Source organism: Saccopteryx bilineata, chromosome 3 (genome assembly GCF_036850765.1).
Source record: "Saccopteryx bilineata isolate mSacBil1 chromosome 3, mSacBil1_pri_phased_curated, whole genome shotgun sequence".
Lineage (NCBI taxonomy): Eukaryota > Metazoa > Chordata > Mammalia > Chiroptera > Emballonuridae > Saccopteryx > Saccopteryx bilineata.
The window spans coordinates 270,092,617-270,105,876 of record NC_089492.1 but is presented as its reverse complement, the minus strand read 5'-3'; the positions used below and the strand labels follow the sequence as shown (position 1 = coordinate 270,105,876).

The window sequence follows — 13,260 nt, the reverse complement described above, 5'->3', positions numbered from 1 at the left end:
AGTGTGCTAGAGATGGAGGGGTCTCTTAGCTATGTATAAAATGACCCGTTTCACCCTTATTTCACCTTTGGGGCTAAATCAATTTAACATTCACAAGCTGAATGTTATTACCTGCCTTTGACACACTGTTCCACATCATAATACTTTACTAGAGGCACTTAAAACATGAATATTAGAAAATAGTTCTAATAATTTTTAGCACAAAATATTTTTCCGGCCCTGGCCGGTTGGCTCAGTGGTAGAGCGTCGGCCTGGCGTGCAGGAGCCCCGGGTTCGATTCCCGGCCAGGGCACACAGGAGAGGTGCCCATCTGCTTTTCCACCCCTCCCCCTCTCCTTCCTCTCTGTCTCTCTCTTCCCCTCCTGCAGCTGAGGCTCCACTGGAGCAAAGTTTGCCCGGGAGCTGAGGATGGCTCTGTGGCCTCTGCCTCAGGCGCTAGAATGGCTCTGATTGCGGCAGAGTGACGTCCCAGATGGGCAGAGCATCGCCCCCTGGTGGGCATGCTGGGTGGATCCCGGTTGGGCGCATGTGGGAGTCTGTCTGTCTCCCCGTTTCCAGCTTCGGAAAAAAAATAAAAAATAAATTTTAAAAATATATATTTTTCCTATGCTTTTAAATTTTTTTAAATTTAATTTAATTTAATTTTATTTTATTTTTACAGAGACAGAGAGTGAGTCAGAGAGAGGGATAGACAGGGACAGACAGACAGGAACAGAGAGATGAGAAGCATCAATCATTAGTTTTTCATTGTGTGTTGCAACACCTTAGCTGTTCATTGATTGCTCTCTCATATGTGCCTTGACCGTGGGCCTCCAGCAGACCGAGCAACCCCTTGCTGAAGCCAGCGACATCGGGTTCAAGCTGGTGGGCTCTTGCTCAAACCAGATGAGCCAACGCTCAAGGTGGCAACCTCGGGGTCTCGAATCTGGGTCCTCTGCATCCCAGTCTGACGCTCTATCCACTGCGCCACCGCCTGGTCAGGCTGCTTTTAAAATTTTAATTCACTGTCAGTCTTTCAACATGGACAAGACTTCTAAAAGGATTACAAGTATATTTTACTTTTAATATTTTTTTATAAAACTTTCTATAATACCACATTTTAATATTATATAATATCATGTGCTTTCCAAAATTGTTGTGAAGTATTAGACTATATGAATGATCAGTAGGCTCTAAAGAATTTTTTTATGTTTATTTGATTGATTTTAGAGAGAGGAAGGGAGAGAGCGAGAGAGAGACAGGAACATTGATCTGTTCCTCTATGCGCCCTGGCCAGGGATTGAACCAGCAACCTCTGTGCTTCTGGATTATGCTCTACCAACCAAGCTATCCAGCCAGGGCTTAATTTTTTTTTAAACTTTTATTTATTAATTGATTTTTAGAGAGACAGAGAGAGAAAGGGAGAGAGACAGGAGGGGAAAGGGAAGCATTCATTTGTTGTTCCACTTAGTTGTGCATTTATTGGTTGCTTCTCATGAGTGTCCTGACCAGGGATCGAACCTACAACCTTGCCGTTTTGGGACAATGCTCTAACCTACTGAGCTAACTGGCCAGAGCCTAAAGTATTCTTAAGTTAGTTTTGTTTTATTGATTGATTTGAGAGAGAGAGAGATTTGTTGTTCCACTTATTTATGCTTTCATTGGCTGATTTTTGTATGTGCCCTGATAGGGGATTGAACTGGCAACCTTGGTGAATCAGGACACCTCTAAGCAACTGAGCAACCTGGCCAGGGCTAATGCATACATTTTTTTTATAAGGAGACTAGATCTGTGTATTTCATATGCAGCCAGGAACATTTTTTTAGACATGGACTATTTTTAAAAGAACCTAACCAGACTTAAACATTTAAATGTTTACCTTCTTAACTGGGAAGCCAATCAGTTGGAAGCCAGGGAGAGAGGTCTTGAGTGAGCAGCCACTTGGATCATCACATAGGGCATCTTCCCACAAGATGCCAGTGCCTAGAGGAAGAGATAGTCCCAGAAAGTACACTGTGAGACTCTCAAAATAGATGGCAACATCAACAGCTGGCAGCAGCAGCCCCTATTCACGGTGTGCTGATGATAATACCAGGTGCTTACCAAGCAGTAGCTGATCTTAATCTCATGACAGCTCTGTGGGCCTGAGCTATTGTCATTTCTACCTTATAAAGAATCTAAGGCTTATAATGTTTGTAAGCTACTTGCCTGAAGATAATATTATATGTTAATAATCACAATAGCTAACATTCATTATATGCTCACTACAAAACAGGCAGTATTCTAAGAATTTGTTATAGCATGTATTAACTCATTTTCTTTTTTTCTTTTTTCTTTTTTTTTACAGTGACAGAGAGAGAGTCAGAGAGAGGGATAGATAGGGACAGACAGACAGGAACAGAGATAGATGAGAAGCATCAATCATCAGTTTTTTGTTGCGACACCTTAGTTGTTAATTGATTGCTTTCTCATATGTGCCTTGACTGTGGGCCTTCAGCAGACTGAGTAATCCCTTGCTCAAGCCAGCGACCTTGGGTCCAAGCTGGTGAGTTTTGCTCCAACCAGATGAGCCCGCGCTCAAGCTGGCGACCTGGAGGTCTCGAACCTGGGTCCTCCGCATCCCAGTCCAACGCTCTATCCACTGTGCCACTGCCTGGTCAAGGCTATTTTCATTCTTTTTAAAAGATTTTATTTATTGATTTTACAGAAAGATGGGGGCAGGGAGCAAGAAATATTAACTTATTGTTGCTTCACTTTAGTTGTTGCTTGTCATATGTGCCTTGGCCAGGCAAGTACAGGGTTTCAAACTGGTGACCTCAGCATTCCAGGTCAATGCTCTATCCACTGTGCCAACTGTACTAACTCATTTAATACAACAATTCAATAAGGCAGTTCCAGTTCACCCCATTTACAGGTGAGGAATTTGAAGTCCAGATGTGTTAAGACTCTTATCCAAACAAGAGAGTGGTAGAGCTAGGACTTAAACTTCACCTGAACAAAGTCTGTGCCTTTATTTTTTTTTATTTTTTTATTTTTTCATTTTTCTGAAGCTGGAAACGGGGAGAGACAGTCAGACAGACTCCCGCATGCGCCCGACCGGGATCCACCCGGCACGCCCACCAGGGGCGACGCTCTGCCCACCAGGGGGCGATGCTCTGCCCATCCTGGGCGTCGCCATGTTGCGACCAGAGCCACTCTAGCGCCTGAGGTAGAGGCCACAGAGCCATCCCCAGCGCCCAGGCCATCTTTGCTCCAATGGAGCCTTGGCTGCGGGAGGGGAAGAGAGAGACAGAGAGGAAAGCGCGGCGGAGGGGTGGAGAAGCAAATGGGCGCTTCTCCTGTGTGCCCTGGCCGGGAATCGAACCCGGGTCTTCCGCACGCTAGGCCGACGCTCTACCGCTGAGCCAACCGGCCAGGGCTGTGCCTTTATTTTTATAATAGTTTGCAAATGTGGTGAGGACATGGAACAGACTAGGAAAGAATCCGCTTTTGAGAATGAGGGGTTCGTGATGGAGCAGGGCAGGACACTGTTGACTGGGTCTGGAAGGGTAATAGGACTTTGCCAGGCAGAGCTAGGGACAAAAAGTATTCAACAGAAGACAAAGCATGAGAGGTTGACAAGGTGGAATGTGGCTGGAAGGGGGTGAAAAGAGGGGAAATGTGGGCAGGAAGGCAGCGTCCCATTGATGGGAGGGTCTCTGGAGGTCTCTTAAGGGCTTAAGTTTTAATCCCAGACCATGAAAAAAGTAACTCACCTGCTCTGTCCTCGGTTTTCTCATCTGTGTAATGGAGATGATAATAGGACTTACATCCAGTGGCTACTGGAAGGACTGAATGAGATACTACAATATAGTCTGTGGCCATACCACCCTGGACACGCCGATCTCGTCTGATCTCAGAAGCTAAGCAGGATTGGGCCTGGTTAGTACTTGGATGGGAGAAACTACACTAAAAGCATTTGCATATAGCTTGGCATATCAGAAGTCCCCATACATGTCAGTTATAATGATTAATTTATTACATAAGTAAGTGTAATTGCCTCTTACATTTCTGTATTAGGCACAAGTCTTTGTTTCAAACAGTGGAAACCCAGTTCAGAAAAGTGTTTTTTGTTTTGTTTTGGAAGACTCAACATCACCATGGAAAGTGCAAGGGTCTTGCTAGCCCTGGTTTCAGGGACAGCTGGATCCAAGGACTCTGACACTGCCAAATCTGTCATCTCTGCTTCCCTATCTAAACTCTATTGTTTCAAATATTTATTGGAGTCATAGTGGTCAGCAGCTATAGAATCTCCCATCTTCACCACCCAGCAGGAAGGCAGCCGTTCTCTCTAGCTCTGAGTTTAACAATCATGGGGGAAGTGCTGGTCTATATAACACAGCTAGGGAGGTGGGGGCCTATAAGACTGGGGAACGCCCATTTGAAACACATTGTATATGATGAGGAGAGAGGGACAGGACCATCTTCCAGAAGAATGAGGTATAGTTCTGGGCAGACAAAACAACAGAGTACACCCAAAAAAGTACCTTCTTGCATACATGGCTTTTTCCATGGTAACAGAATCAATGTCTTTTGTTTCTCAAGATTTAACATCACAACTAGACTGTGTATGTGTGTGCGTGCGTGCACACTCACACCTGTGCGTGTGCCTGCGGAAAACTTGTTTTTCTCTTTGGAATCTTATAACATCTTCTTTTTGTCCCTATTGTTCTGAAATTTCCTGGCGATGTAACTTGGCATGAACCAAGTTCCATCTAATTTTCTGGGAACTTAGTGGGCCTTACTATGGTAATGATTGTTCTTCAGAGTTTCTGAACTGTTTTTTTCTTTTTGAGGATTTCCTCCCCTATTTCCTCTGTTCTTTCTGAAACTCTTAAAACTCAGGTCCTAGACTGGCCCTCCACTTTTCTGATAATTTCTCTCCTATTTTCCATCTCTTTGTCCTTCAGTTATGGGAATGTGCTCCCAAAACCTTATATCCAACTCTTCTGTTCTCATTTTCATTGCTATTATCATAACATTAATTCCAAGAGCTGTTTATATGCGTGTAAAATATCCTTTGACTCAGAAAAAATGTTTGAACTTTTTAAAGTGTCTCTACATGCAAAATAAAGAACAAAGTTCTTTATAACCTTAAAACTTTTTTTTAATTTATTGATTTTAGAAAGAGAGGAAGGAAGAGAGAGACAGACAGAAAGAAACATCAATCTGCTCCTGTATGTGCCCTGACTGGGGATCAAACCTGTAACCTTTGCATATAAGGATGATGCTCTAACCAACCAAGCTATCCAGCCAGGGCTAGAACAAAGTTCTTTTTTATGAGATTGGTTTTCATTGTATCAGATCCAGCTCAAAAATCTGGTTTTCAACTTCATACAATTAACAGCTAAAACCAAGATGCCTTTTGTGCAATTGTCCAAGTGCTGATTTTACCGGCTTCCATGGAGCTAGTCAACATTATAGTTTGGACCAAATAAAACACATTGTTTAGAAGCTAAGGAAATGGGAAAGTTGCCGCCTTAGACTAATACTGTGCCATTAGCAGGCACAAAGACATGTCAGATGGTTTAGCTTCAATCTAAAAAAGTGTTATATATAATAAGCTTTTATTGTAGATTGATGACCCTACAGGCCTTAGTAACTGTTAGAATCCCCAAAGTGAAATGCCTTCTTCCAGAAGAACACCTGGAAGTTCCAAGACAATCTACTGGGGGTGAAACTCCAAAGTGGTAACAAATATTTTGAAACACATGAGGTATTTTGGAAACACTTTGTAAGTCTGAGTATGAGGGCCCAGAGAGGAAGGTGTGGGACTCTACACATCTGGAATTCCTTCAAGGAAACCAAAGGGTCAGGAAATACTTGTCTTATTTGTACAAAAGCTTCCTTATGGGAGCATGTAGATGTTTGCCTGTGGATCTGAAGTCCACATTAAATGAGGTTATCACAAATGATGACTCTCTGTAACACAAGCTGCCACAATCTCTTCTATTTAAGATCAGAATACCACTTCTAATATTTCATATTAAAAGTACATGGGCTTCCAAAGGACAAGATTATGGCTTAACTAAATATGGTTTATCAATAGTTTTTATTTTTCCAATTCATTGAAGGTTATTCTTGCCTTTTCAAGAGGTTTTATTCACTTGAATTTTTTTTGACAACTTGGTTGAGCTTAATCAACAAGTTCAAAGAAGACAGCATGAAAATAATTAACTAATATTGAAAATGTTCATAAATTCAAGGCAAAATTCAACTTTGGGAAACAGAGAGAATGATATTGATGGCCCTGGCTGGTTAACTCCGTTGGTTAGGATGTCATCCCTATACGCCAAGTTTGCGGGTTCTATCCCCGATCAGGGCATATACAAGAATCAACCAATGAATGCATAAATGAATAGAACAATAAATCAATGTTTCTTTCTCTTTTTTCTTTCCTCTTTCTCTAGAATCAACTTTTACAAATTATGAGGTTTTAGGCCAACAAAATGAGAAATGAAGGGGGAATCAGCCAGAAAACTGTCTTTCAGTTGCTCCTAATAGACACCCATTCAAACTGGCTTAAGCAGAAAGCAGAGGAGTGAGAGGGCTTTTTGGAATGACATGAATGCATGTGATGAGTTCCCAGGGCAAGACGTGCAGGCAGGAGGCCCTGGACCCAGAAACCAGCAAAGCCACTCCTCTGTCTGCAGCTGTCTTCTGACGGTCATCTCTGCTAGTCACTCCCGGAGTCATTCTCAATTCTTGTTTTCTACACCTCTTTGCAATCTGTCAGTAAGTTCTGTTGGCTTCACATCAAAACATACCCGAATTTGACCCTTTTTACCAGCTCCACCACTGTCTCTGATCCAAGCCACCATTCCCACACGCACGGAATTTTGCAATGGCCTTCTAACAGGCCTCCCTGCTTCTGCCCTGCAGCCACCATACTGATCATGCCTGGGAGAGCAAGTTGGATCATGCCATAGCCCTACTCAAACTTCCCTATAGCTCAGGGGTTGGGAAACTTTTTGGCTGAGAGAGCTATGAATGCCACATATTTTAAAATGTAATTCCGTGAGAGCCATACAACAACCTGGGTACGTTATGCATTATCCAATAAAAATTTAGTGTTGTCCTGGAGGACAGCTGTGACTGGCTCCAGCCACCCGCAACCATGAACATGAGCAGTAGGAAATGAATGGATTGTAATACATGTCTCTAAAATATATATATGTAATAAAATATATATATTTTAGAGACAGAGAGAAGGATAGACAGGGACAGACAGACAGGAACGGAGAGAGATGAGAAGCATCAATCATCAGCTTTTTGTTGTGCATTGTGACACCTTAGTTGTTCATTGATTGCTTTCTCATATGTGCCTTGACCATGGGCCTTCAGCAGACCGAGTAACCCCTTGCTGGAGCCAGTGATCTTGGGTCCAAGCTGGTGAGCTTTTGCTCAAACCAGATGAGCCCGCGCTCAAGCTGGTGACCTCGGGGTCTCGAACCTGGATCCTCGGCATCCCAGTCCGATGCTCTATCCACTGTGCCACCGCCTGCTCAGGCTGTTTTATATTTTTAACGTTATTATTTTTTTTTTATTAAAGATTTGTCCGTGAGCCAGATGCAGCCATCAAAAGAGCCACATCTGGCTCGCAAGAGATAGGTTCCCGACCCCTGCTATAGCTCTTCTCACTCAAAAGGCCCTGCAGAACCAGCCCCTGTGGCTTCTCTGATTTTATTTCCTACTCCCTTCCCCTTCCAGCCTGCTCCACAGTGGTCACCAGGCACACTCTCACCTCAGGGCCTTTGCTCTTGTTAAGCCAAATTCGGAGGGACCCAAAATATGAAAGACAGGAACAATGTTCGTCGTTTACACATCAAAGCTTTATTGTCTAGCTTGGCCAAGTGGTGGCAGCTCCAACAGAAATCTGAGGGAGAGCGCGCTGGCCCTTTATTCTACCTAGTTTTTATAGTTTTGAAAGTGGGAAGTACAGAAGCAAAAATTGTACTTAGGAGCCCTTTACCACTATTGGTTATAGTCATATGTCCTTTAACATGATAGGACCATGTTCAATTTGCAAGCCATACATCCTTTTGGAGAAACCAAATCAACACAATGGTAGAAAGATATCTCTTTACATATTAAAAGGCCTTCCTATATTTTCTAGTGTTCATCCGCCATCTCTCTGTCCAGAGTCAGACGTATTAACCACATGCATTTACATAAGAGGTAGTTTCTGTGGGGACAAATGCCCACAAATGGCTCATAGTTATAAGAAAAGGTTTATTTTGGCTTTTCTCTTCCTGCACCTGGCTAGCCATTCACTCCTTTCCCCACAGGTGTGGTGGAATGTCAGGGAATCCATGTTTTCCTTCCCTTTTCGTTTACAATACAATGTCAAGAGCCATCCTGGTTATGCCAATCACACAGTACAGAGACTATTCTCACAATTTCTCTGCACACCTTAACCCAAATTAATAAAATGTTCTCCAAGCCTCCTAAAATATTAATTCTGTAGCCTTTGGTACTTCACAACACCTGCGGGTGAAATGGCTCAGTGGCTCCTCAGCTCTCACTGTTCCCTATCCCCTCCAACCTCTTTTCCAGTTACCACTTTCAGGACCATTTCAGCTATCCTAGACCCTGAGACCAGGCAATACAATTTTTTTTTTTTTTTTTTTTTTTTACAGAGACAGAGCGAGAGTCAGAGAGAGGGATAGATAGGGACAGTCAGGAACCAAGAAAGACGAGAAGCATCAATCATCAGCCTTTCATTGCAACACCTTAGTTGTTCATTGATTGCTCTCTCACCCTTGACCATGGGCCCTCAGCAGAGCTAGAACCCCTTGATCGGGCCAGAGCTTTTTGCTCAAGCCAGATGAGCCTGCGCCCAAGCTGGCAACTCCGGGGTCTCAAACCTGGGTCCTCCACATCCAAGTCCGACACTCTGTCCACTGCGCCACTGCCTGGTCAGGCTCAATACCATTTTTTTAATCTTAACTCCTTATTGCCAAACAACCATGAACTCCCAAATTCATCAGAATTATTCCACTGAGGTGGAAGCTGCCATCAGCTGCCTGGTCAACCTGCATCTGAGGGCCTCCTACACCTACCTCTCTCTGGGCTTCTATTTCCACCTGACGATGTGGCTCTGGAGGAAGTGGGCCACTTTTCTGTTGGCTGAGGAGAAAAGCTGGAGGGCGCCAAGCATCTCTTAAAGACGCAAAGTGGGTATAACTCAGGATGCCACAGAAGCCACCATGGCCGGGACAAGAACCTGAACAAGGCCCTTGTGGGTCTGCCTGCCCTGCGTTCTACCTGCACAGACCCTCATCTCTGTGACTTCCTGGAGAACCGCTTCCTGGATGAGCAGGTGAAACTCATTAAGAAGATGAGCGACCACCTGACCAACCTCTGCAAGCTGGCCAGCCCCCAGGCTGGGCTGGGTGTCTATTTCTTCAAAAGGCTCCCCCTCAAGCATGACTAGGAGCTTTTGGAGCCCAGAGGCCTTTGAGGAGCCCCTCTGCATTCCTTTAGTGTCAGGCTTCTGTCTGAGCCTCTCCTGGAAACCAGTATCCTTTTAACCACCCTGGAGCCTTCTCCCACGTATAGGACCAAATAGAAAACAAACAAACAAATGACAAACTCTATTTTTAGTTCCTTTTACATGTGCGACAAAATTCCATTTTCTGCCACATTCAACTTCCCCCTCTGACATCGCCTGCCTGGGCTGGCACTCCCCACCCTTCCTACTGCTGCCCTGGCCAGAGGCCAGAGGGCAGTGGCTGGGCTGGGATGGATCCCTAGTGGTGGGTTCCAGGACAGAAAGGTCCTGCTGGAGAGTTAAGACCCTGGTTGTCCCTGGCTGTACAGCTCGGTTAATTGGAGCATCATCCCAAACCACGGAGGTTGCCATTTTGATTCCCGGTCAGGACATATATGAGAACAGATTGATGTTCCTGTCTCTCACTCACTCTCCTTTCCTCTTTCTCTAAAATCAATAAAATAAACAACCAAAAAAAAAACCAAAAAACAACTGGTCGGCTCAAGGGCAAGCCCAAACTGTGGGGGGAGGCTGAAATGACGGGAGGTCAGCCACTCACTGTGAGTGGTAGGCATTGGTCTGGAGAGAAGCGAACCCAGGAGGCCTGAGAGCAAGGCAGAGACAAGAGACAGCACTGCCTCAGAGAGACAGAAATAAGGAGAAGCTGCCCGACCGCCCCTTTCCTGTTCTTCCTGCCACTTAGATAGCAGCCATTTGTTAAGCCTCTCTTTCTTGCTTGGAATGTGCAGGTCACTAGGGATGTGCATGAACAAGACAAAAGAGGGCCCTTCCTTGTGAAGTTTGCATTCCTGCGGGAGAGAGAAACATGAAATGATAGTCAGTCATGTGAATATTTAATCCATTAATTAGAAGCATAGTTACCAATGAGAATTAATAAGACTAATTAGTTATTTATAAGTGCCCCAAAGGTAAAATGCAGTATGCTGTAAAGAGATAGGACATGGGATGTCACCCAGCCTGGGGCCTCAGAGAAGGCTTAGCTGCTGGGACTTCAAAGACAAGAGTTAGCTAGGCAAAGAGGGAGGGGAAGAATATTTTAGAAAGAAAAAAATGGGTTATGCAAAGACCCTGAAGTAACTGAGAGTATGGCACATTCAAGTGACTAAGAGGAGTCCAGTGTACTCAGCTAGAGGAGATGATGTGAGATGAAATAGAAGTGGTGGTGATGCCTGACCTGTGGTGGCACAGTGGATCTAGTGTCAACCTGGAATGCTGAAGTCACTGGTTCAAAACCCTGGGCTTGCCTGGTCAAGTCACATACAACAAGCAACCAATGAACAGCTAGAGTGGAGCAACTATTTCTCATTCCCTGCCCACCCCCTGCCTCCTCCCTCTGTAAAATTAATAAATAAATTTTAAAAGAAACAGAAGTGGTGGGCGGGGCCAAATCAGCCACACCTGTAGCTGTGGTCAGGGGTTTGGATTTTATTCCAAGTGCAGTGAGAAGCATTTCTTTAAGGGCCCTAAGCAGGAGAACAACATGATGTCACAAGCAGCTTAGGAAGGTCACCCTGGAGACAGGTCTCTCGATGCGCTGACATGGAAAAACATTCAAGACAGACACTTAAAGAAAAAAAGGCAGCTTGCCAAATGAAACACACAGAGCTATCTCAGTTATGAAAAAAACAAGCAAACAAAACACAAGTTGGAGTGAAAACACACAGTCCGAAAGGACACCCGTATAATTAGTGGCACAGTTTGCCCTCCCAGGGAGCAGTGGACTTGGCTTTGGTGAAATTAAACATCGCTTTTTGTGCTCAGTTTTAAAGAAATTGAAAATTCTTTTTAGAAAGTGAATGTATTGCTTGTTTAATTAAACAAATGACCAAACAAATAAATAAAGATGTCCTGTTTTGATAAAAGCAAATAAACAAGTTGGTTTTTCCAGAAGCCGGCCACAAGATGAAGATTCTGGTACAGGTGATTTATTAAGGTAGGGCTCCCAGGAGACGCTGGTAAGGGAGTGTGGGAAGCAGGACAGGAAAGGGCAAACAAGGATGTTATTTCAGACAAAATCCTGAGGAGGGAGTAGCAACTGCCTGATCCAACCGGGAATTCCGGAGTGGAAATACTGAGCTGTTTGGAGTCTGAGGCAGGGGAGCTGGGCTTCCATTCCATTCTGATCAGTCACTGGCTAAAGCAAGCCAGCAGGGTGGGTGTGGGGTGTGGGCAAGGGCTGGAACTTTGAACTCCAGGAACTTCTAGCTCTCTGGAGGGCATAGCAGCGCCAGCAGCTGAGCCCAGTCTTCTGAAGGAGGCTTTCCCGGGTGGGCCATTAAAAGCTAAATCACCAGCCGTGAAACCAGGAGAGGGGCACACAGAAATGATAAAAGGGGTCCAAGAGAATCTGGATTGACCAACAACAATGTCCATTAAACCATTAAAAAAATTGTAATAGTTAATATGTGCACATGATTGAACAAAAACCTCAATACAAAATTGTGTAGTCTGTCCCTAGCCATTTTGGTTTGGCATCAGAACTGTTACCAGAGATATTCTGTACGTGTACAAGCATGAAGGTATATGTCCTACCCTCTTTTTAAAAAGAAAAAATGAAACTAATAGTAGCATATAATCTCTCAGTTACCTTATTTCATGTCTTGGAGACGGCACCATGGCAATACATTTAGATGTACTCATCCTGGCAGGATGGTTCAGTTGGTTGGAGCATCGTCCTGAAGCTCAGAGGTTGCGAGTTTGATCCCCGGTCAGGGCACATACAGGAACAGATCAATGTTCCAGTCTCTCTCTCTCCCTCTCTCCCTTCCTCTCTCTCTAAAATAAATAAAATAAACATTAAAAAAAGAGATATACTTATTCTTACCAATGACTGCTTAGTATTACATGATCTGACCTTATTACTTAGACCATATTTTATTTATTTACTTTTTAATTTTATATATTTTTTAGATTTTATTTATTGATTTTTAGAGAGGAAAGAGAGAGAGAGAGAGAGAAGGTGAGAGTTAAAGAGGGGGAGAAACAGAAAGCATCATCTGGTAGTAGTTGCTTCCTGTATGTGCCTTGACTGGGCAAGCCCAGGGTTTCGAACCAGTGACCTCAGCATTTCAGTTCGACACTTTATCCACTGAGCCACCACAGGTCATTTTTTAAGACTTTATTCATTTTTGAGAGGAGAGAGAGAGACAAAAGCAGGAAGGAGCAGGAAGCATCAACTCCTATATATGTCTTGACTGGGCAAGCCCAGGGATTTGAATCATTGACCTCAGCATTCCAGGTCAATGCTTTATCCACTGCGCCACCACAGGTCAGGCAAATAGACATGACTATGCATTCCCTTATTGGCGGATATTTAGATTACACCTAATCTTTACTACAACAAACAAAACTGCAGTGAATATTTTTTGAATATGTTTTTGTGTACACATACAAGTATATCTGTATGTCAGATTTTTAGAAGTAGAAATGTTTGGTCCAAGGTTATATACAATTAAATTTTTAAAAAGACATTAGCAAATTGCCTTCCACAGGTCTGATACAGAATTAGACTTCCACCAAAACTTATGAAAATTCTGACAAGTTATTTAACTCAAATAAGGGCATCTTCCAGAGAAGTCTCTTACCTCTTTTCAGTTGGTGCTTCTGTCTTCCTGGACATTGAAGCAAAAAGCAGATTATAGTTTATGAAAAGGAAAAAAATAATTTTAAGTATAAGATGATTCATATAAAGTAACATGTTCGTTTTTAAAAATAAGACAGACTATTGC

The 13,260-nt window shown here is 43.5% G+C and overlaps 1 non-coding gene and 1 pseudogene across 1 annotated transcript; one reads left to right on the top strand and one right to left on the bottom strand.

The window, feature by feature from the left end:
- Window positions 1–3,322: 3,322 nt before the first annotated feature.
- On the bottom strand, window positions 3,323–3,398 carry TRNAA-AGC (transfer RNA alanine (anticodon AGC)). Its single transcript has one exon. It is a non-coding gene; the product is annotated as a tRNA-Ala (tRNA).
- A 5,589-nt stretch (window positions 3,399–8,987) lies between these two features.
- On the top strand, window positions 8,988–9,454 carry LOC136329159 (ferritin light chain pseudogene; annotated as a pseudogene).
- Window positions 9,455–13,260: the final 3,806 nt, after the last annotated feature.